Here is a 25,954-nt window from a genome sequence, read left to right as displayed (position 1 = left end):
AGCTAACATTTACAGATGAGGTAGCATGTCACAGTAATTAGTGAGCTAGCCTTAGAATTACAAAGAACTGGACCTAAATATTATATCAGACACATACAGATTGTGTGACCTAACCACTGGGCGAATGACCTAACCATTCTGTGCTCCCTAACCAATTGTTATCATTATCATTATCATTATTATTATTATTATTATTATTATTATTATTATTGCTGAAGCAATTGGAGTTGTGCCATACAGCTAGGAATTAAGTTTCTGAGGTCAAACTGGAACTCAGATCCTCCTGACTTCAGGACTGGTGCTTTATCTACTACATCATCTAGCTGCCTCCCCTCTTCCCCCCAACAATTCTTTAAGAAAGAGATATTAAATTTGGGGTTTGTGTATTCCCTAGATGATTTAAGGGTAGATTTCAGAGGCTTTGTGACTTTATATTGGAATTAATCTTCATTAACCCTTAACTGTAATTTAGCATTTCCTTCAATTATTATAAAACAGGATTTTGAGAATAATTCTCCATCATGTACGCTTTACCCCATTGATTAATTTATTTTTAGGGCCTCAAATTTTTGGAACAGGAACAAAATGGCTATGTTTTAGTTTACCAACATGTCCCTGTGTGAGAAAACTATCTCTTTTCAAATCAATTTATGTTTTCTTCCTCTATTGCAATATTATTGAACCAACTTTCTTTTTGTTTATATTCATATCCCCAGTCTTAGCATAATACTTCACAGAGAAAGAGTTTAATAAATGCTTCATGTCTTGCTTTACCTTAGGTAAAAAAAAAATTCTAGAAATCTCTATTGTAAAGCTAATTTTCTGGGTGAATATTGAACTTTATAGGTAGAACCAATTGTCTTCTCAGGAAATCCCTGCACCAATGAAAATACAGCTCCAGAACAAGAACAATAACAAAACCAAAAACAAAACTAAAGCACAATAAAATCCAAACCAAAACTAACCTACAAAGGACTTGTACCATATCTCAGAGACAATGTGACATTGTATATAGAGGACTGGCCTTGAGGTTAGGAGGCCTCTGCCTCTGGCATATCCTAGCTTGAACAAGGGGACAAGAGATTTAACTCAGTGCTCCAAATATATCTGGTACCGTAGACAAATCTTTACAGTAAACAACAGATGAGTTACCAGTCTACCCATATGGAGGGAGTTTCCACACTGGGAATTCCCAATTCCAATGAAATTCTGGATATAAAAAATAGAAAAAGGTATAACGCTATAAAAAATAGTCCATTTGAAGTTTACAACAATGCTTTCAGGTAAGTTGTAAGTGCATTATTTTTATCTTCCCTAATTTTGTAGATGAGGAAGCTGAGAATTAGAGAATTAACTAACTTGACCATGCTACACAACCTAACTCTAATTAGATGACTTCATGTTCTGTGTTCCGCTATGACAAGATGCATCTCCTAGTAAAGGAATTAGACTACTTGGCTTCTAAATTCCCTCCCAGAGACAGAGCCAAGATGGTGCAGTAAAGGTAAGGATTCACCTGAGCTCTCTCCTAAACTCCTCCTGAGACCTTTAAATAATAACTTTAAACAAATTCTAGAGCAACAGAACCCACAAAAAGAGAGAGTGAAACAATTTTCCATTCCAAGAAAACTGAGAAAGTCAATTAGAAAGATCTCTTGCTCCAGGTGAGAGTGGAGCAGTGACCAGCACTCAGACTGAGCCTCAGAAAACCAGGAGCAGACCTCAGGGTGACTGAATCAGTGGGAGTTTCCAGACCTCTCAGCCTACACATGCCAAAGGTGAGAAGGAAAGGCCTCTCATACCCAGGATAAGGGTGGAGCACAGTCTAGAGCAGCCCTGGACTCAAGAAACCAGGAACAGGCAGTGGGAATCATTGAAACCACTGCAGATGATAAAGGAGTTTGACAATTTTTCAGAAGGAGATAGAGGTCTTTTTGCTATCGTTGCAATATATTTAAATTATTGGAAGTGCTTTATTTTTATTTTTGGTTTTGCTATTGTTCTTGTTCTGGAGCTGTATTTTCATTGGTGCAGGGATTTCCTGAGAAGACAATTGGTTCTACCTATGAAGTTCAATACTCACCTATAAAATCTGTTGCTTTGCCCATAATCTAGATTTGTAATCCTGGTTGGCAGACCAGGGTGAGAAAGAGCACCAGTACCATAGAGTTTGTGCCCACGGTGGAGCAGGGAACTTCTTTACAATTTCAGGGCAGAAAAAAAAGAATGCTTGTGATCACTCATAGATTACAGTCCAGTCCAGGAGAGTAGTAAACACTTCTCCTTAGACCCTACCACCTTGTAAGAATTGAAAACTTACAGGTACCTCAAACTATTTATGAAAACAGTTGCAAAAACCCTGAGAAACTTGAGACATTATACATTCCACAATGGAAGCAGAGCCCTACTTTAACAGAGTTAAAAGTTAAGCAATACACTGGGGAAGTAAACAAACAATAGAAAAATAATCTGACCATAGAAAGTTACTATGGTGACATGGAAGATCAAAACATACAGTCAGAAGACGATAACATGTCAAAATTCCTAGGCCTAAAACCTCTTTAAAAAATATGAATTTGTCTCAGTCCATGGAAGAGCTCAAAAAGAATCTTGAAAATCTAGTAAGAGAGGTAAAAGGAAAATTGGGAAGAAAAATGAAAGTAATATAAGAAAACAATGAAAAACAAATCAATAAGTTGGTAAAGGATACACACACACAGATAAAAAAAAATAATATCTTAAAAAGAAGTGTAGGTCAAATGGTAAAAGTGGTACAAAAAGCCAATGAGAAAAGTATCTTAAAAAGCAGAACTGGTCAAATGGAAAAGGAGGCGTGCAAGTTCTCTAAAGAAAGTAGTTCTTTAAAAATTTAAATTGAACAAATGGAAACCATTTGCTTCACAAGCAAAGATACTTTTTGGACTACCTGGAATTGATAATAAAAAACAAAAAAAATGAGAAAGATCAGACATCATCTTTTAAAGAAATTATCAAGAAAAACTGCCCTGATATTCTAGAAGCAGAAGGTAAAATCAAAATTTAAAGAATCCACTAATCACTTCTTGAAGGAGATCCCCAAATGAAGATGTCCAACAATATTATAGGCAAATTTCAGAGTACCAAAGAAAGGAGAAAATATTGCAAGCAGCCAGAAAGAAACAATCTAAACATCATGAATCCAGTCAGGATAAAACAAGTTTTAGCAACTTTTGTATTAAAGAACCAGAGGGCTTGGACTATGATAGTCTGGAGAGCAAAAGAGCTAATATTACAACCAAAAATCATGAAGCCAGGAAAATTGAGTATAATCTTTCCTTTTAAAAAAATGAGTATAATCTTTCAAGGAGGGAAATAAACATCCGATGAAATAGAGGGCTTTCAAGTAATCTTAAGGGATTTTTTTTTTTTTTTTTTGCTGAGGGAATTAGGGCTAAATGACTTGGCCTGGGTCATACTTATGGAAAGAATTAAATATCTGAAGCCACATTAGAACTCAGGTCCTCCTGACTTCAGATCTGGTGCTCTATCCACTGTACCACCTAACTGCTCCACTTTCAAGCATTCTTGATAGAAAGACCAGAGTTGAATAGAAAACCTGACTTTCAAATCCAAACATCAAGAGAAACATAAAGGGGCAAATCAGAAAAAGAAGTCATAAAGAAATCAATAAGATTATTCTCTACATACCTACATGGGAAGATGATACTTGAAACTCATAAAAACTTTCTATTATTAGGGCAATTAAAAGGAGTATACATAGACAGGGGGCATTCATGTTAGTTGAATACAAATGGATAATATCTAAAAATAAAATTAAGGGGTGAGAGGAATAAACTGGAAGAAAGGGTAAGGGAAGGGTAAAGTGAGATAAATTATGTCATATAAAAGAGGCAGAAAAGAAAAACCTTTTAAGTGAAAGGGAAGAGGGAGGAAGTATGGGAGAAATAAGAGAACCTCATTCTCATTAGAATTGGCTCAGAGAGGGAATAACATACATTCTCAGTTAGGTATGGAAATCTATCTTATCTACAAAAAAGTAGACAGTAAGGAAATAAGAGAAGAGATGATGATAAAAGAGAGGATAGATTGGAGAAATGGGTAGAAGCAAAACACATTTGAGGAGGGCTAGTGTGAAAGAAGAGAAAGAATAGAGTAAATGTAGGGGTAGAGGGAAATAATTTAAACAAAAGTAATTGTGAAAAAAATGAGCAAATTTCCCTGAAGAAAGCCTCATTTCTTTTTTTTAAAATAAGTTTTTTTTTTATTTTCAAAATACATGCAAAAAAACTTTTCAGCATTTACCCTTGCAAAACTTTGTGTTCCAAATTATTCTCTCTCCCTTTCCTCATTCCCTCCCCTAGACAGCAAGTAATACAATACATATTAAACATGTACAATTCTACTATACTTATTTCCATATATAACAAGCTGCTCAAGAAAAATCAGATCTACAAGGAAAAATGAGGAAAAAAAAAACAAAAAGCAAGTAAACAACAATAAAAGGGTAAAAAAAAAAAAAAACTATGTTGTGGTCCATATTCAATCCCCATAGTCTTCTCTCTGGGTGCAGATGGCTCTCTTCATCACAAGTCTACTGGAAATGGCTAGAATCACCTTACTGTTGAAACAAGTGTTGTCTCTCAGAATTGATCATCATATAATCTTATTGTTGCTATGTACAGTGGTGTCTTGGTTCTACTCACTCCATTTAACTTGAATTCATGTAATGCTCTACAAGTCTTTCTGAAATCATTCTGATGATTATTTCTTATACAACATAACATTGTTATTCAACCATTCCCCAACTGGAAGGCCTTATTTCTTAACCAAGAACCATTGCCCAATTGATAAATGATCAAAGGATATGAATGGCTTTCAAATGAAGTAATCAAAGTTATCAGTAGTGATAGGGCAAAAATGCTCTAACTCACTATTGATTGGAGAAATAAAAATCAAAACAATTCAGAGGTATTGCCACATACCTATTAGGGTGGGCTAATAGGACAAAAAATGAAAATGACATAGTGAAGGGGATATGGAGAGGAAAATAGCCATTTATGCATTGTTGGAAGAGTTGGGAACTGATTCACCCATTCTGTAGAGCAATTTGGTCATGCTATAAGGTCTATAAAATCATGTATATCCATTGACCTAGCAATACTACTACTAGGTCTAGATCACAAGAGAGATTAAAAAAGCCCAAAGACAGTAAAAGGATCCATATGAACAAAAATATTCATAGCAAAGAATTAGAAATTGAGGGGATGCTCAAAAATTGGGCAATGACTAAATCAACTGTGATATGTGATTATGATGCAATACTAAAATTCTATAAGAAATTGAAAGATTTACATGAGCTAACACAGTCAAATTACTGTGTACAAAGTAACAGCAATATTATAAGATGACCAGCTATGAACAATTTAGCAATTCTTATTAATATAAAGATGCAAAACAACTCTGAAGGACTTATGATGAAAATGTTTTCCATCCTCAGAGAAAGGACAGCTGGCATCTGAATATACATTGAGTGCTTTTTTTAATCTTCATTTTTGAGGAGATTTTGTCCATATTTTCTTTTACAACATGACTGCTATGGTCACATATATAACTTATACTGAATTGCTTGACTTCTCAATGAGGAGAAGTAAGGCAGGAAGAAGGGAGAGAATGTGGAACTCAATGTTTAAAAAGTGAATGTTTAAAATTGATCTTACATGTAACTGGGAAAAAAACTAAAACTTAAAAGTAAATGAATAATTTCACTTTTAGCTTCAAATTCTAAGATGCAACAGCAACAACAATGTATATTTTCATGATGCCTTATGGTTCACAAATCGTTGTCTTCTCTACCCAGAGAGTTGCAAGGTCCAAATTTCCTTATTTCCATTTTATAGATGAAGCTGCAGCTCATTTCAAGAGATACAGCACTTGGCCACAGCTATACAGCATGTAAGGGTCATATCCGAGTCTCCTGACTTTAAGACTAGCACTCTTTCAATTCTATCCTGCTGTTCTATAGCTGAGCAGCCTACAAACAAGAAGGAATATTAATGGAATTTAAGAGTGACAGAAGTCACTGGAACTGTGGCCTGAAAACAGATGAGTATGAAAACATATCCATCATCATTTTGAATGGGAGAAGGTCAGGAAACCCCGTGACAGTTATTCTGATCTAATCCACTCATGAAATGACTTTCAAAGCTCCATTGGGGTACCTGGATACTAAAGGAACTTACTAGAAGAAATCTCAGGATATTATTCTAGTAAACACCAGAATTCTTTTATTCTAGTAAATGTCAGAATTTTTTTTATTCTATTAAATAGTAGACTATTCGAATAAATGCTAAAATTCTCTTTCCTGATTCTATCCCAGAAATATGATGCTTTTAAAAGCTCACTTCTAAAAACAGAGGCAGAAGGTGATAAGTTGGACATTGTCAAAGTAGGAGGGCCTAGGAAGTCATTCACATAGATGCACTGGTAACAGAACTGTGAACAGGTTCAGATATTCTTTGAAACAACTAGGAATTATTCAAGAGGTATCACAAAAACATTCCTGCACAGATATCTCATTACTGTCCCAAGAGCAATGACAGAGAAAAAGATCCTATGTATGGAAATCTATATAGCATCACTTCCTCATGATAGCAAAACAAACTGGAAAATGGTTGCCTAATGATTACAGATGGAAAAACTTGTATCTTATAAACAAGATGGAATATTATGGTGCTAAAAGAAACATGATAAGGGATGAAAGAGAGTACAGAGAACTGGGAGTCAGAATGAAAAGAGTTTGAATATTATCTCATATACTAATGGAGTGAGTCTGGGAATGTACCAGTGCTAGCAAAACCTTTAATCACCTCTCCAAGACAATAATTTGCAGTATAAAAGCAATTTGGATAGGTACATGGGATTTTTTTTCCCTTTGGCTAAGGCAATTGGGGTCACAGAGCTAGGAAGTATTGTGTCTGAGGCCGGATTTGAACTTAGGTTCTCCTGACTCCACGGACAGCACTCTATCCACTGTGCCATCTAGCTGCCCCTAAATGGGATTTTCTAATCATTTTATATTCTTTATAAATAGAGCATTCCACATATCATGAAAATTACAGATCTGCTTTAATTTTAAAAAAAGAAAATATATGAAATGATTAGATAAACATGTAAAAATGGGTGAAGAAAGAAGCAACAAGAGAACAAAATACACAGTGAAGGCAATAATACAATTAGTAACATTAACAAGTTGTCAAACTCCAGTGAATTGCAATGACCTATCTCCATTCCAGAGAAATGACATATGTGATCCTCTCAGTAGAGAGAATATAAAAAACATGTGAAGGAAATGTGGAATCTGGGTGGAAAAGGTGATAAAGACATTGATCCAGAATAATGATAAACCAAGCTTAAATACAACTTCATCTGCTTATTAGCTGTGAGACCCTGGAGAAGTCACTCCATATCAGTCTTCCTCAGTTTCCTCATCTGTAACTTGAAGATAATAACAATATTTATCCTGTAGATTTGTTGGTAAAGGATTTTTCAAATGTTAGAGCAGTAGCCTTTTTTTTATGAATGGGGATAATCAGCAATCAGTCTAGATCAATGAACTAGAGCTGGATGGTAAAAAGATTTAAATAACAAGCTCAGGAAACTATATTTGAATCTAGAAATAAAGAAGAAACTCAAAAGTTTCTGGAACATATAAAAGACCTGCTTCTCTTTAGGAACAAACATGGAGGCTGCCATGATTGTTCACTGTATTTCATTTCATTAGAGCTACTGCTGAAGTCAAGTTGAGTCAACTTTTGCCCATCGAGAATATCTCCCTTGTTATGGAAATCTGACAAAACACTGCTTGTATTGATGGTATCCATGGCTTTTACAGGAAAAAGTTATATTCAGATGAATTCATAGATATGTTCAGTTTCATAGTCTGGGAAAAGTCCAATGAATCATCATCATTCATTGTTTCTTGTTTTAGACTTCATATGGCTTCTCTAATATGAAATTACTACCAATGCAGGTAGTAACGACAGGTGGATGAACATCTTCTCTAAAAGTTTCTAAGACACTTTGCCCAGGAAAGTTTTGCTACTTCTAGTTAAGATATAGAGGAAGACACACAGAGTTTTTAGGGTCACACGATCACTTTCTGTGCTGATTCTAGTTATATGAACCTGACCAAATGACTGAATCACTGTTAACTTATTTGTGTGGGGAGAAAGAATATAAAATGTTAGAACTCAATTCATTGACAGTCTGAAGTGGGAGGGGCCTTTAAACATAGAATTTTATAACACATTTTACAGAATGTTTAATCTGGGAGGAACTTTAGGATATAGATGATTAGAACACAGATGATATCATTTTGAAATAGGAAGGACTTTAAAACATATGATACTATAATTGAGATCATAAACTGCCTGAGCTAGAAGTAAACTTAGAACATAAAATGTCAAAGCTGGGGAAGATTATAGAGATCCCATAGTCCAAATATAGCTTTTTTCCCCTTAATATTTTATTTTTCCAATTATGTACAAAAAGTTTTCAACATTTATTTCTGTAAGATTCTGAATTCCATTTTTTCTCCATTCCTATCTCACCACACCACCTCCCCAAGAAAGCAAGCTATCTGATATAGCTTATACATATTCAATTATTTTAATCACATTTCTGTATTTAGTCATTTGTGAAAGAAAAATTAGAAGAAATGGGAAAACCACAAGAAAAGCAAACAAAAAAGTAAAAATAATATGCTTTAAAATGTTAGAAGGAGCTCTTTTTGTAATGGCAAGGAATTAGAAATTGAATGGATAACCATAAATTGGGGAATGACTGAATAAGTTATGGTATATGAATATAATTACTGTTCTATAAGAAATGATGAGCAGGATAATTTCAGAAAAGCTTGGAAAGATTTACAGGAACTGATATTGAGTGAAGTGAGCAGAACCAAGAGAACACTCTAGACAGCAACAGCAAGATTATGTAATCTTGATCATATATGATCAACTACGATAGACAACCCTTTTCAGCAATGCAGTGATCCAAGACAATTCCAATAGTCATGGGATGGAAAATGCCTTCCACATCCAAAAAAAGAACTATGAGTCTGAATATGGATGGAAGATTGATATTTTCAACTTTTTGTTTGTTAGTTTACTTTTTGTGTGTGTGTGTGTTTTTCCCCTTTTGATCTGATTTTTCTTGCATGAAAAGACAAATATCAAAATAGGTTTAGAAGATTGTACATGTTTAAGTTATACTGGATTGCTTGCTGTTTTGTAGAGGGGAAGGGAAAGAGGGGAAAAATAAAACACAAACTCTTACAGAAATGAACGTTGAAAACTATCTTTATACATATTTGAAAAAATAAAATATTACTGAAAAAAAAAGAAGACAAAAATGAGTGTCCTTTAATCTTAATTTAGTTTTTATAGTTCTCTCTCTGGATGCAGATGGCATTTTCCATTCCAAGTCTGTTGCAATTGTCCTGGATCACTGCATTGTTAAAAAGAGCTGTCTAGCATAAATGACCATCATGTAATCTTGCTTATTATTATTATATAGAATGTTCTCTTGGTTCTGATCACTTCATTCAGCATAAGTTCATATAAGTCTTTCCAGACTTTTCTGAATTTAGCCTGCTTATCATTTCTTATAGGTACATCATTTTTTTAAATTAAAAAAAACTGTATCACAGAAAAATTAACTGATTTTTCTTATATATTTCTATAAAAAAAAAACTCTCAGGTACTTACTATGTACCAGGCATTGAGCTGAATATTAGAAATATAAAAGAGAGTCAAAAGATAGTACTAGAAGCATGAACTTTCTAGAGTTCTTCTAGAGAGAACTAGAAGATTCCCAAATCAATGTTCATTCCAATGTATTACATTGGTTCAATCATCTGGTCAAATTCTGTTTATTTGCCCGAGTCATCTAATCAAAATTCTTATGACACATTTTTATTCCTTTTTAAGAGCAAACACAATCAAAGCAGGAACATATACTCTAGAGCTAACGTAAAAATTCTAGATTATCTTGCCTAACTTAGATTAGATTAATAACCTAATTATTAATTGTTATTAATAACAAAGGAGGAAACTGAGACCCAGAGAAAGTGGGACTTTTCTGAAGCCATCAAAAAGTACAAAAGTCAAAATGTGAATACAGGCCACCAGTGCCATAACCGCTCTTCTTTATTGCCACTGTCTTTTGTAGAAAATTTTTGAGAAAATGTTTCAAAATCTTGATCTTCCTTAAGAAAATATATAAGAATTATTTATCTCTGGATAGCAGGCATTGATATTATTCATAAGACTGGGCAATTGAACTCCCAGTTGTAATTTGCCCTTTTTTAGTATAGATTTTTTTCTAATTGATAAAAGGGCTTTACTTTCCAACTTTTTCCCATTAGATATTATATGCTCTTTTGCAATCAAAAAGTTTAAGCCCAGATTGTTTTCAGTACTGAGGAAAGAAACTTTCAATAACTTGGTAAATGAGTTTAGAAAAGTCCTACATGTGTTTCATAAACCATTTGTAATGAAATTTGCAACGTTTGACAAGGTCTCTTTCTCCACCATGATTCATTCATTGATGATGAATTCTATTCAGATATAGGAGCTGGGAAACTATGAGAGCCATTTGTATCACAAAGTCCAAATAAACCTTCCCACTATGTTCTACATTTGTATTACTTATTTTATAGAATTTATCTGCCACTGACACATGGCAAATGATTTCCATTTATTTGTATATTTACAGTTTCTTTTCAATGGAGTATTTTCCAAACAAGCTATTAATCAAGTTTTGCTTTCCCTCCAGGCCTTAAAACAAAAAGTTAGCATTTCATATTTGAATTCTGTGTGTATGCATGTGCCTGTGCATATGTGTGAATATTTTTGCTTTTAACTAGAGATAAATTGATCAGAAATTATGCATTTGACATAGCCAACAGTCTTAGTGGATAAAACTGAGATACAATTTTAGTAGGTAAAAGCACCACTACACTCAGCAATAAAAAATTTCTAAGTAGTTATTATTAAGAAGGATGACACACTCTCATCCTTTAACTTATGTTTTAGTTGGCATAAGAGAACTTGGTAGGACTTCATCAGGAAAAACTATTGCTGAGATCATTCTTGTTCTTAGGAGTAAGACCTAATAATCTGGTTTTAATTAAATAATCATTAGAAAATTGACCAAATGTCCTTCATTAAACTGAATATCAGGGATTTTAACTTCCCAACACTCCTATTGTTGGTTACCCCAAAGACAAGTTCTGTAACAAAAGTTTCCATCATCTTGGCCCTCTCCCTCATTTCTATCTCATTTTTCTTTCTCCCTGATAAATTGTAATCTATTTATGTGCATTTTTTTCTATTTCAATGATGAGACATTGTAATAATAATGATTATGACATTGTTTATAATAGCAGTATTTACATAGTACTTTCAGGTTTGGAAAACACTTTCATATAGAATTTTATTTAATATGACAGAAACATCATTATACTTCTGGGGTCAAAGGATCAGGATTTGATATTAAATAATTTTGTGACCCAGAGTTACCTTTTTTATTTACCAGTCTTCTGATTCATAGTAACATTTCTAGGCCTCAGTTTCTCTATCTATAAAATAATGGGGTTAAGTTACATGTCCTCAAATTTCTCTTTTATTTCTAACTATCATCCTATAACCCAATCATTTTCCTATCTCTATATCTCCTGAATATTCTTCTTCAAACAAGGCATTTACCTTTTCAAAACCTTGACCGAATCTAACAATCCTTTGATCTAAATGGAGAAGATTCATGGACATTTTCTTTCTAGCAATCAGCTGAAGGTGGCAGATCCAGTGAATTCTGTCACTGTGTACAATTCTAAGAAAATGTTCACCTTAATTATTGTTTTTTAATATCATCTTTTTTTCATGTTGCCCTCATATGACTCAGAGTAGCACAGAAGACCATAGGTCTTCAAAGTTTTTGTTAAAGCAGAGCAAGCTGGAAGTACATTCAATACAGTTTAAGAGACTAACTGCATCTATTTGCTCTAATAGGAACAGCCTTACTAAACAAAGAAAAGCTTTTTCTGGAAGCCCTGGCTCCTGGGGGATGGCATTTTTGGTCATTACAAACCACAAAATAGAGTTAGTTCCCCTTCTCTTGTGTAAATTGTCTGACTCAGGGCAATCTCATTGCTAACGGTTGAAAATTAAACAAAATAAGAGACTTACAGACTATCTGATATTTATCAAAAGTAGATTTACTTTGTGTGGGAAGGATATTCAGAGCAGGAAAAGAATATTCAGACAGAACTGAAGTGTTGATTCAGTTGGGCAGAGCTTCCCTCTTTCTGTATTACTTATGATGGTTAACCAGAAGTCAGAAACCTGAGCTGGCTCCTCATGCCCTAGTTTTCTCCCTGGATCACCAGGAAGTGATCTTAATAGACTGAGATTTTGGTAACTGGAGCCAATTAAGTCTCGAGGAGTACTTCAATAGTTTTAAGGAAAATCTGCTTTAACATGTATAGGTAAGAACTTAGGGTATTGCTTCTACCTCGGGAAAAAAAGACAGTAATGGAGTTGTAGAAAGGGAGACAGATGAAGACAAATTTGAACTGTGATTAATTGAAAAATCAACAGTAGTTGTGGAGAACAGACAATGAAACATCTTCTTGCCAGGGATGGAGTACAATTAGGGCAGATGGTATCCATGTTTTCAGGTGCTTTTCTGTGTGGTTTCCTCTTGCTTAACTTTTTTCCCTTGTTATAAGGGTAGATTTAATTATCAGAACAGGCTATATATTTAAGAAATGGATGTGACATTAAAAACAAAAAGCACAAGTAACAATTTTATAACAAAAAAGAAAACAGAAGTTCTAACAAATTACACAATTTTAGATTATTTTCAAACGATAATTATTATGAATTTAATTGTATGTTCTTTTTCCAGTGATCTATGAGGATATCACATTCATATTGGTGCATTATAAAAAGATAAAACATTAAATAAAATTTCATATAGATTAAGTATAGCTCATTAATTATCTGGAGGGAAGGGAGCAAATGTAGAAGATGGAATGGTTTCATCAAGAGTCCTAACACAAAGGAAACCATCTCATGGGAAACTTGGTTAGCTTGCTTTCTAGTACTTAAGATAAGTATAAACAAATAAAAAAACTTGAGAGCAATTACAATTTATTCAACAATGTTTATTGCAAAGAAGAAAGTACAAATCAATTATAAAGGGCAATATCCTTCAAATTAAGCCAATTTTACCTTACTAGTTGGCAGAATCACTGGAAAGGTAGACACAGGGGAAAACAAAAACAAAAACAAAAAATACTAGGTTGAAAAATATGATTCAAGATCAAGAAAAAAAAGAGAATAAAGCTTGGTAATCTATTTCAAAGTTACATGCCTATATATCATGAATTTTCTTGGATTTATTCAAGAAGACAGTGGGAAGGCACTAGACACAGCAGGCACTGAACAGCATCACCAAAAATGAAATTGACTAGATTGTAACAGACAGGAAATGATTAGTTATTGATGTGGGAGTTGTTTCAGAATCAGCTGTCTGTGTGCAGTCATACCATTGACTGGTTAAAGGGAAAAAATAAAAATCAATGTCAAGTAAGAAGAAAAGATAAGGATAAGAAGATACTGTGAGTGATTATGAACTTCCCCAATAGGATTTTTAAAAACAATTTGATACAGAAAAATGGAAAATGGATAAAGATAGCTCTACCTGAATATATCATAGGTATCTCAATTTCAACACATCCAAAATAGAATTCTCTACATTTCCCCCTAAACTTATTTCTTTTATTTACACTAATACCTTATCCACTTTTATTTATTAAACTTCCCTATGTTTATTGAAAGCACCATTGTGCACTCATTATTCAGAATCATCCCTTATGTTAAGAATATTAAGAATAACTCATCATTCTCCATTTTGATGATCTTCCCCTAATCCAATCATTATGTAAGCCTTGTTGAATTTGTCTTTACAACACTCTTATTCCTTCTACCCCTTCCTGTCCCCCTCCCCTCCTTTCTTTTGTTCTCTCTCTCATTCATTCATTCTCTTCTCTTTCTGTCCATAACTTGGATAAACAATGTAGAAGGGAAATGTAGGTGAGGAGTAGATTAAATAAGAGAAAATGAGAGTTGTGTTTCAGAAATTATGTAAGACTTAAATTGATTTTAAGGTGTTCCATGATTCAATAGAGACACCTATGACATGGAGAACACTGGATCCAGAGTCTGAAAGACTCATTTCCATGAGTTCAAATCTGGCCTCAGACACTTATTATTTGTGTGACGCTGGGAAAATGGATAAACTCCATTTGCCTCAGTTTCCTCATTTGTAAAATGAATTTCATAAGGAATGGCAAACAACATTAGGATCTTTGCCAAGAAGACTGAAAATGGGTTATGAAGAATTGAACACAACTGAAAAATGGCTGAAGAACACCAGCAATGATTCAATGGCTAATCTCCCCCCCCCCTTTTTTAAAGCTTTTAAATTTCAAAACATATGCATAAATGATTTTCAAAATTCACCCTTGCAAAAGCAATTTTTTTTTATCCCTCCCTTCCTCCTACTTCCTCCTCTGGACAGCAAATAATCCAATATGTTAAACAAGTAATTCTATACATATTTTCACCATTATGCTACACAAGTAAAATCATATCAAAAAGGAAAAAAAATGAGAAAAAATGCAAGAAAATAACAACAAAAAAGTGAAAATACTATGTTGTAGTCTACACTCAGTCCCCATGGTTCTCTCACTGAGTACAGATGGCTCTCTCTATCACAAGACCATTGGAACTGGTCTGAATCATCTCACTGTTGAAAAGAGCCACGTCTGTCAGAATTTATCATTGTATAATCTTGTTGTTGCCATGTACAATGTTCTCTTGATTCTACTCATTTCACTTAACATCAGTTCATATAACTCTCTCTAGGTATTTCTGAAATTATACTGTTGATCATTTCTTATAGAGCAACAATATTCATACATCATAACTTATTCATCCATTCTTTAACCAATAGGCATCCGCTCAGTTTCCAGTTTTTTGTCACTACAAAATGGGCTGCCACAAACATTTTTGCCATGTGGGTCCTTTTCTCTTTTTTATGTTCTCTTTAGAATTATAGGCCCAGTAGACATTGCTAGATCAAAGTATATACACAGTTTGATAGCTCTTTGGGTATAGTTTCATACTGCTTTCCATTATGATGGATCAGTTCACAACTTCACCAACACTGTATTGTGTCCCAGTTTTCACACATTCCCTCCAGCATTCATCCTTACCTTTTCCTGTCATCTTAGCCAATATGAGAGGTATGTAATGGTACTTCAGAGTAGTCTAAATGTGTTTTCTTTGATCAATATTGATTTCAAGCATTTTTTCATATGACTAGGAATGGTTATAATTTTTTCATTTGAAAATTGTCTGTTAACTTCCTTTGATCATTTATCAGTTGGAGAATGGCTTATATTCCTATAAATTTCGGTCAGTTGTCTATATATTTTAGAAGTGAGGTCTTTATCAGAACCCTTAGAGGTAATTTTTTTTCCCATTTACTGCTTCACTTATAATCTTGTCTGCATTGGTTTTGTTTGTACAAAATCTTTTTAACTTAATATGATTAAAATTATCCATTTTGCATTCCATAATATATTATAGTTCTTCTTTGGCCACAAATTCCTTCCTTCTTCACAGATCTGAGAGATAGACTCTCTTTTGTTCTTCTAATTTGCTTATAGTATCACTCTTTATGTCTGAATCATGAACCCATTTTGACCTTATCTTGGTATAGAGTGTTGGGTATGGGTCAAAGCCTAGATTCTGCCACACTAATTTCCCATTTTCAGCAATTTTTGTCAGATAGTGAGTTCTTATCCCAGAAGCTGAGGTTGTTGGATTTATCAAACATCAAATCACACTAATCATTGACTATTGTGTCTTGTGAATTTAATATATTCCACTGATTGACTACTCTTTTCTTAGCTAGTACCAGTGGTTTTGAGATCGCTACTTTACAACACAGTTTTAGATCTGGTACAGCTAGGCCACCTTAATTTATATATTTTTTCATTAATTATCTTGAAATTCTTGACCTTAGGTTTTTACAGATGAACTATTATTTTTTCTAATTCTGTGAAATAATTTCTTAAGAGGTGGATTAGTATTGGCCAATCTTTTTCATACAATAATTTCCTGATTCTGCTACTGAAAATGATGGATCATCACATATTCAAAATTCCTTTCTCTAGTGAGCCAAGGGGCAATAGATAAAAATGCCTCATGGAAAAATCTCAAATCAATTAGTCAACTATCAAGCATGGATTAAGTATGACTGTGTGTAGATTTTTTGGCTAGGTGTCGGGAATATAATGATAAAAGGGAAAACAGTCTGTACTTTCAAGGAAGTTGTACTGTTCCAGGATGTGTGAATGTTGGAGGGGAAAAGGAATGGTATGTATATCCAGGCAAATTCAGCGTGGTTTGTGGGGTAAAGATACTAGTGTTTGTATAGACATAGTTGATTAGAGAAGATCTCATGTAGAAGGTGGTTCTTGAGCTGAGTCTTGGAGGAAATTAAGGATTCTAAGAGGTCACTATATCTAATTAACTTCCTTATCTAATTTTATGCCATCTATATTCCAGAGACTAGTCATATGACATAAAGGTATGTCAGTATAATGAGAAAAGTGCTATAGTCAGAGTTGGAAAACCTGAGTTCAGATCTCTTTCCTAACACATATGACTTAAAAATAGACTCAAAAATTCTGTGCCTTATTTTCCCGCAAATAAAATGAAGGGTTGACATTGGATAATACTTATACAGAGGTCCCTTTTACCTCCCAATTTCTGAATCTAAATTGAACTGAACATAGACCTTTCCAAGGCAGTCAGGCCTCTGTTTATTACAGGGTTTCTACTTTGTAACACCAACAGGAGAAGTGCTTGGAGTTTAATTGTCTGCAAGACATAGTGTCCCTAGTAGGATGTTTTGTTACTTATCCCCACAAATTTTGATTGGTATAATAAAGGCCTTGATTAGAGAAAATAAAGGAAATGTCAGTCCTTAGCTGGAAATTCAATTCACTGTAATGGGCAGGCAGTCTTCTCCTGATGAATGTTGTACTGGTAAGAGCATCATTATGTAATACACCTACCTCAGAATGAATTGGCAGCTGCTAACTGTTCCATGTAACTATACTCTAATTAAAGATGGGAATCTACACAAAACTCTCTTGTCGTTTTAAAAATCATGAGCAAATAAATGGTCAAAGGCTATGAACAGACAATTTTCAGATGAGAATATTAAAGTCATCTACAGTCATATAAGAATTTTCTAATCACTATTGATTAGATAAATGCAAATTAAAACAACTCTGAGACCCCACCTTCCACCTCTTAGATTGGCTAAGATGACAGGAAATTATAATGATAAATGTTGGAGAGGATGTGGGAAAACTGGAACACTAATATATTGATGGGGTTGTGAAATGATCCAACCATTCTGGAGAACAATCTGGAACTCTGACCAAAGGGCCATAAACTATGCTTACCTTTTGACCCAGCAGTGCCATCACTGGGTCTGTATCCCAAGGAAATCATAAAGGAGGGGAAAAGACCCATATGTGCAAAAATTTTTGTAGCAGCTTTTTTTGTTGTGGCAAAAAATTGGAAAACAAGTAGATGCCCTCAGTTGGGAAATGGCCAAGAAAATTGTGTATATGAAGGTAATGGAATATCATTGTTCTATAAAAAAATAATGAACAAGCTAATTTTAGAAAGGCCTGGGAAGTTTTATATGAACTGACCCTGTGCAAAAGGAGCAAAACTAGCAAGAATGTGTGATGGTCAACTATGAAAGACTTTATTCTTCTCAGTGGTTCAGTGATCCCAGGCAGAACCAATAGACTTTGGACAGAAACCGGCATCTGCATGCAGAAAAACAACTATGGAGATTGAAGGTAAATCAACACATGCTGTATTCACTTCTTTTTTTCTGTTTTATTCTCTGCCATGTTTTTTCCCTTTTGTTCTGATTTTTCTCTCCCAGCATGATTCATAAAGCAATGTATATTGAAATAAGTAAATTGATTTAAGAAATTATGAGCAAATCTTCAATGCTAAGAGGACTGGGATGTAGGATTCAGATGATGAAGTGAATTTTTCCACCTAGTTCTTTTAGTGTGCCTGTTACATGGTTAGTTGATTGTTGCCCTTAATTCTTGAAGAGGACCAAAATGAAACCACTATGTTAGAGTCAAGTTACAGTGTATCCAAAAATGGCTGATCAAACTAATATGAGTTCAGCTCTATCACAGGACAGACACAAATAGTCATGTGAACATTTGAGGTGGATTTTCCAAATTAGCCCATGGATTGATTGATAAATGAGGACCTAATAGATGATCTTATTATGATCAAGATTGAAAGATGGAAAACACACCAATTCAGAATGGCCACAAGTGTAATGGATTGACTAACATAACCAATCATTAGTTAATTCATTTGTCCCCATATTATTACTTATTTATTTGAATCAGATACTTAATAATATCTCCTGTCTACAGAAATTTCTGCTAGATACTGGTGGAGATGCAAAGTTTTGCTGTGGTTCCATTTTTATGCTCCCTATGTTAATAACTAAAAACCATTAATAAATGGTATTTATATAGAAGTTAAAGTAGGCAAGGTATTTTATATAATCTACTATATAGGATGCTTAAAACATCCCTGTCATGCAGATATTATTAAAATTATTATTCCCATTTTAGTGATGAGGAAACAAGCAGAAAATGTTAAGTGATTGTTGCAGATTCTACATGTAATAAATTTCAGAAACTGTATGCAAGTCAGATCTTTTCTAATTCCTGGCCCAGCATCTTCTGCCACATTATACCCATAAAATTCTTAGAGGCATAAGAAAATTGTATAAATATAAAGATGAAAATAAAACCTCAATTATCTTAACAATATAAATATTTTTATAACTCTGGGATATGACAACTCTATTCAGTATAATAAATAGGTTAAGAAATAAAATTGGGGTAGGGAGAATCACTGGGTTCTTTGTGAATGATATCAATGAAGTCTTCCCTTCCCTTCATCAGTCTGGATATCTTTGCACTAGTACCATTCCAATTTCCTTTAATTAACCTATTCAGAACATCCATAGAATAGATCAAAAAGTTCTGATCAACATACTGTAAAAGACACTGAAAAGCTGAATATGTCCAGCAAGGCCGCCATGTTACCGAGACTTACAACTGTATGAAAAGTAAGCAAAATAAAACAAAAACCCGACTCTAGATAACTCTCACTATCCTCCAGATTATAATGACTTTTCAATAGTGAAATCTCCATCAAATCTAAAATTTTATGAATCTAAATTGTTTGCATGGTGCTAGTGTCACATGCCCAAATGTGACTTGGAAATGATTGATATTGTGCCATATCCATTAATTAATTGGCTTGCTTCTTTCCTTCTCCCCTTGATTTTTGGTACTATAGACTGAAAAAGGGCGATTTGGAGTTACTAGGCATTCACAGTCAATTTCAACCATGTAATGATGATTTGTACTGCAAGTGAAAAGAAAATGTTTATAACTACTTTTAGCTTTTTCATGAACCTAGAATGAATTTAGCAAACACATTACTTTGTTAGGCCAACAGGGGCAGGGAGGGAAGCCCAGGGAAAGGGAATGAGGGAAGCAATGGGGAAAAGCATTCTCCCTGAAGGTAAAACAACATGAAATTGAATTCATCTGACTTTTCCAAGCTCTAAGACCAATTATAATCACCAGTTTCATAGCTCTTTTGATGCTCCTGGCTAGGGAACTAGGTACCTGCAAGCAATTAGCCTTAATAAGTCAGTGGGAAGTTCTTTTAGAATGATGGTGATGAATTTAATTGCTGGCAACAAGTCTAGGCTATTTGGTTACTCAAACCATGGGTTTCACCCCTGGCATTGTGAACTCTGTCTGTGATGGAGATGAATGAATGAGAAGATGCCCAGATCCAGTCCTAGAAGCAAAAAGAACTTGGAATAAGCTTTGGAGCAAGATCCTGTAACACAAATACCCACAGATGGAAAGGTAAAAAAATAGCTGCCACGGAACAAACAGTAACTCAAAATTGCCCATCCACCTTGTCTTTTCAAAGGTGACATACTAGGAAATTGGAACACCAACCTTTACAATTAAGGAGATGAATTGCTCAGGTACCATAACAGCAACGTTTGGAAACAAACTCAAAATCCTCCAAATTATGAAAAATGTGATGTAAGAATCCTCTGGCATTATGCTTTTATTTTTTTTTTTAGAAAAGGGCAAATTTTATTAAAATTTCATGTTCCAGATGTGTTCCATCTAAAAGTTGTAGCAAGAATATATGCAGTCAAAAACAATGAGAAGTTATTTCAAAATGATGATCCTCAGAACTTTAAAAATTTATAAACCCCTGGATAATTTCATTATACTTATTCTGCTTGCTCTGACAAGAAATTGGACTATTACACTTTTAAAAGAGTGTTGTTAAAGAAGGAAAGCAGTTAACTGAACTTTTTTCCTTCACGAGTCTTCTAATTAATATAGGTTCTGATGCATTAATTGCATTTCTTCTAGCTCCAGTGGCCATTATGTATTATACTGGTATAGTATTATATTGTATACATACATACATACCCCTACTCACCCATGCATATGTGTATACAAGTATGTGTGTGTATGTATAAGATATATGGCTAACATTCACTAACACATTTTGTCAGAAAACAAGAATGAATAATAAGAGCATGTTAACATGAGATAAAAATGTTTGTTTCATGATCCTCTGCCAAGATTATCTAATGTTTTGAGAAGGATCCCTTCCCTGTCAAAATAATTTCTTTTCTAAGCAATGCGGGAGAGAACCAAAATTTTAACCAAAAAAGAAGTGAAAACTGAAGGGGCAGAGACTGGATTTCTTATTTTGTTGGTGTGTGGAAGTTCTAATGAAGACCTTTCTCAGTCAATGAAAGTGAATAGCTTCTTTAAAGCTTCAACAGTTACCTGGAACACTAAGGCAATAAAGTGACCTGTGAAAGGTCACAGATAGTAGGTTTCAGAAGTGAGAACTGAAATCATATCTTCTGGCTTTGAAGGCTAGCTCTCTTTCTAATATACTCTGCTATTTTACCCAGAAAGAATAAAGACCAATGTTGTTTTTCATCCAGGAACAAGAGAATAATGTAAACAATATTCAAACTGGGTTGACCATAGACTTAATTGTGAAATAGTGCCACATTCATGTTTCCCACTTATTCCTCACCCGTTCAAATCTGTGCCCAAAAAGGAACTGATCAGGAAGATGCGGTGCTGTGCTTTCAACTATACTCCACTTTTCCATGGATTATTTTTACAATCTTGGACAAATCGTTTATCCCCTATTAGCTGGCCTGTTGCTTCCTTAAAATCATGTATTTCATATAGGATGATTTATGAAATAGCTTCCTAATTTGTGTCATGATCTTTTTATTTTATATCTTGTTGACTTTTGGTTTCTAGTTCAGCAAATGAGAGTTAAAAGGTATAATTCGACTACTGTCAGCATAAAATAATAGAAAATATCTCCAATTTAGAGTGAGAAGGACTTGGATTCAAATCGTGACTACTCTCAAGTAGGGCAAGTAACATCACTTTTTGCATAAAGATAGAGTCATACTTGATTTTCATTAAACACTAGATGCCATGATTCTGTATCCTCAGTGTGTTATTGAATGACAGTAAACAAGAATAAACACATTTTCATCTAATTTCTTTCCAATTATTTTATAATGCTATGTAACTCTATAATCCAGTATTGAAAGGGAGAATGATATACATAGATTTCAGAGTTGGGGAAGGACTTACCCAATCAGCATTACCATTCTAATTGCCAAACAAAGATTGAATCTTAAGCTTACTCATTTCTGTATGCTGTAATAGACTATAGCTAATCCAAGGCAAAGAGGACCTTGTATTGGCTAGGAAAAAAAAAAAAACATAGTTTGCTTTATGCATGTGTCTTCCCTGAAAGAGTTAAAGCTCCTTGAGGGCAGAGATTGTTTCATTTTTGTCTTTGCTCCCCTAGTGCTTAGCAGAGGACCTTGTACATTTGCTTGTTGGCTGAGCAACTAAAAGAACCTTCTTGTTTTATAGGTGGGGAGTCTACCATCCAGATGATGTGATTTGTCAGTCACATAAAAACTAAGCCTCAATGCCCTACTTCTTGTGTATTTTTCCTGAATCATAATTCCTCTTGGAAAACGAGGGGGGTGAGAATGATGGCAATCTAGTTCTAGATCCTATATTTCAATAATGACAACAATTATTATCATTATTATTATTTAAAATGCCATTTATATAGCAATCTAGGGTTTACAAAGAACATTTGCTCTTCCTTTTGAAAAGGCCTAATGACATCATGAAGTGACATCTTGACTTGTATGTAAATTGGATTTAAGTGAAGCCAAATTATACAAAGTCATCAGTCTCACTCTCTCTTCCAGGTTCATTAAATCATAATAAGTCAAAAATCAGAATGACTCACAGTGGCTTGAGATGCAGTGGAAGACCCTGATGACTTTGTTGTCTGACCAGACTCTAAGCATCCACAGCATCTGCTTCAGGGGCCTTCATGGCCATTGGAACAAATTTTTCTCATTCGCCCATTATCCTGGGAGAAATCCTCACATGCTTGGGGTAGACATCCCCTATCTCATCATTGACTTTGAGGTCTGCTGGTTACCCTCTGCTTGAATTAGCCTGTCTTCTGAGAAGGTTTCACAAGGGTGTACTCATACTGCAGCTTCTTGGAGTCACAGGGTGAGAGTTGAGGACCAGGTAGATGCCATAGATAGATAACAAGCCCTGCAAAAGAGCTGAGCAAACCATCCCACTAGAAGTGCTAGTTCTCTATGAACATCCCATACACCCCTATCTACATATTACCTAATTTGACCTGCAAAATAACCCTGTTATTAAATAACAAAACTGAGACTGAGTAATTAAAAAATCTTTGTGAAGTCACACAGCTACTAAGTGAGGTGGAACTGAAGACCCTTTTCCTTATGTCATCTTGCTGCTTTAAAATTGTTTCTATTATTGTATTTCAAATGAAGCACTGTTTAAATGCTGCTCATTAGCAAGAGCAAAAAGCTAGAGGCATTCACTTTTTCCAAGAAAGAAGGTATTATATTTGTTTCAAAGATATCCTCATTCATTTTGATGTAGGAAAATAGTAACAATACTACTGTTACTACTACTAGTAAGTAGCAATAGTAGTAGTGATGATGATGATGATGAGGATGAGGATGAGGATGATTCACATTTCTATGGAACTTCTAAGTTTGGCAAATCTTTTTATACACATTTCCTCTCATCATAACCCTTTCATGTAGATAATCATGGTATTAATCACATCTAACAGATAACCAGATAACATCTAACTAGAATTGTACAACTGGTAAATTTCAATGGAAGGCTTCCAAATAGGTCTTCCTGATTCCTAGAATAGCATTTAGCTGGGGAGCAACTCCTATGGTGGTGTAGTATATAGAGTACCCAATTCGAAGCGAGGAAGACCTGTCTTGTAGAAATCTGTTCTCAGATATTTACTGATTGTAACCAGAGGCAAGTCACTTACTCCTACTGGAGAAGGAAAGGCAAACCACTCCAGTATCTTTGCCAAGAAAACCCCCAAAGGGGTCATGAAGAATTAGACATGATTAAACAACAAAAACAACCAATTGCTACTGAAGAACTCAGTGGTCAATTCCTTTAACTCAACATTACCCAGGACAGAGATATTTAAACCTCATTCCTTCAGAAGAAAATGGTGATGCTCTAGCAGGGGTCCTCAAACTTTTTAAATAAGGGGCCAGTTCACTGTTCCTCAGACTGTTGGAGGGTCAGACTACAGTAAAAACAAAAACTTTGTTTTGTGAGGCTTTAAATAAAGAAACTTCATAGCGCTGGGTGAGGGGGATAATCATCCTCAGCTGCCGCATCTGGCCTGTGGGCTGTAGTTTGAGGACCCCTATGAGCAGGGAGCAACTGAGCAAAAACCCATGCAGGAGCTGAGCTGTAGACTGTCAGACTGTGTCCTCTTTGCTTGGACCCATAGTGACATGAAGCTGCTCTGGCCCACTGCTAGATGAAATGTTTTCAACTACCTTAGAAGCACACTTTTCAGGTCCCTGGACCATTTCTTCATTTTATTTATTTATTTATTTTACTTTTTTAGGCACAGAAAGGAACTGTTTAAAAACCTTGTACATGTGATTAATTTGGACTTGTCAGGTTGACCCAATGGGCGTCTGATTTTGTCTTTCCTATTCTTTCCATCAAGGAAGATAAAGGGTTCTTTCTACAGTTCAGTAGACCTCTAGTCTCATTAGTTTGTGCATATAGTGCATACGCTATAATAGTATAGATTATATCGTTTCACTCCTTCCTTTTGCACTTTGCATAAATGATCACTCATTTGTTTGAAATCATGCCCGGTTATTATATTGTATATAAGGCTATATTTGGCTTTTTCATTTTTGTTCTGTTTTAAGCAGAACACTTTTTGTCATCTTCAAACCCTGAGTTTAAACCATTGTGACTAGTGAATGAAGAAATGGTCATTCAAGTCAGCCACTCTATATAGCTACTCTGTTTCTCCATTTCATCCACACCTACTAGGGAAAATAAAGAGATGGAGTGACATGTCCACATATCTGCTCACTTCACTCCCATACTCAGTAAACTCCAGTGGTTCCCTATACACCCCACAGAGCATTTGATTTTTAGAGCCACAAGCTGTCTTTTCAACCTCATTATAGATGGCCTCCAACACTAGATTTCGCATTACAAGCCTTCATATCATAGATAGGGACTGCAAAATGGCTCAGATAGAGTGGGATGACACAGGTGTTGAAAGAGGTAATTGGATGGGAAGGGAAGCAAGGAAAAAAGGAGAAGTTTGCATTGAAGTTATAAAAAGCCAGTCTTCTCAGGAGACAGCATTCCACATATAAATCGGACTTCAGAATTTTATCAGAAAGCCTTTATCTTCCTCAAACCACATCCCAACCCATACTCACCTGCCCATCCTCCCCGCCCCCCCCCCCCAAGCCATAGTGCAAAACATGAGAAGAGGTAGCAGGGAATTATTCTATATGAAGCTACTTCATTAATGGGTTGTTACTCATTGAAATTTCTCTTCTAGAAAATGATTCTTAAATTTCTTTTTGACACCATGATATTATGGCTAAGCTAATCATCACTATATCAATGGACCAGAAATAAGATAAAATCTTGACATGAAAAATGTAAGGTTTGGTGGCTATAAATAATGTTTGATAACTATCTAGTTTCCTTCATACTCATATTTTAGAATACCATAAACCCTGTAAAGGTAAAAAATATCTATTTTTAACCCAAAACTTTCTCTAGAGTATTTTCTCTATGGGATTTCCCCCAAAAGATTCAACTATGGCTGTCTTCTCCAATACACACACACACACACACACACACACACACACACACACGCACATTGGAGTCAGACATATTATTTCATCCAGGTAGGGAAGTTCTTATTGGAAAAACTCCCTCTACCAAAATTAGCATTTCTTCCATTAAGAATAATAAAATTAATAATAATATAATAATTAAGATAATAACAATATCAAACGCATATATAGTATAAGATTATAGAGGGTTTTATATTTGATATCTCATTTGACCCTTACAACAATTCTAGGAAGTGAGTACTATAATTATCTCCATTCTACAGACAAAGACACAAAGGATTAGAGATGTTAAATAATTTATTCAGAGCTAGTATATGTCTGAATGTAGGACTTAAATGAAGGCCTCCTTCACTTCAGGTTCAGT

General features: G+C 34.6%; 1 protein-coding gene across 1 annotated transcript in view; it reads right to left on the bottom strand.

The window, feature by feature from the left end:
* The window catches only part of CTNNA3 (catenin alpha 3), a 1,962,241-nt gene that overhangs the window by 885,347 nt on the left and 1,050,940 nt on the right, over positions 1–25,954 (bottom strand). The gene's annotated exons all lie outside the window — the stretch shown is intronic.

This window comes from Antechinus flavipes, chromosome 2 (assembly GCF_016432865.1).
Source record: "Antechinus flavipes isolate AdamAnt ecotype Samford, QLD, Australia chromosome 2, AdamAnt_v2, whole genome shotgun sequence".
NCBI lineage: Eukaryota > Metazoa > Chordata > Mammalia > Dasyuromorphia > Dasyuridae > Antechinus > Antechinus flavipes.
This window is presented reverse-complemented; position numbering and strand designations above follow the sequence as displayed.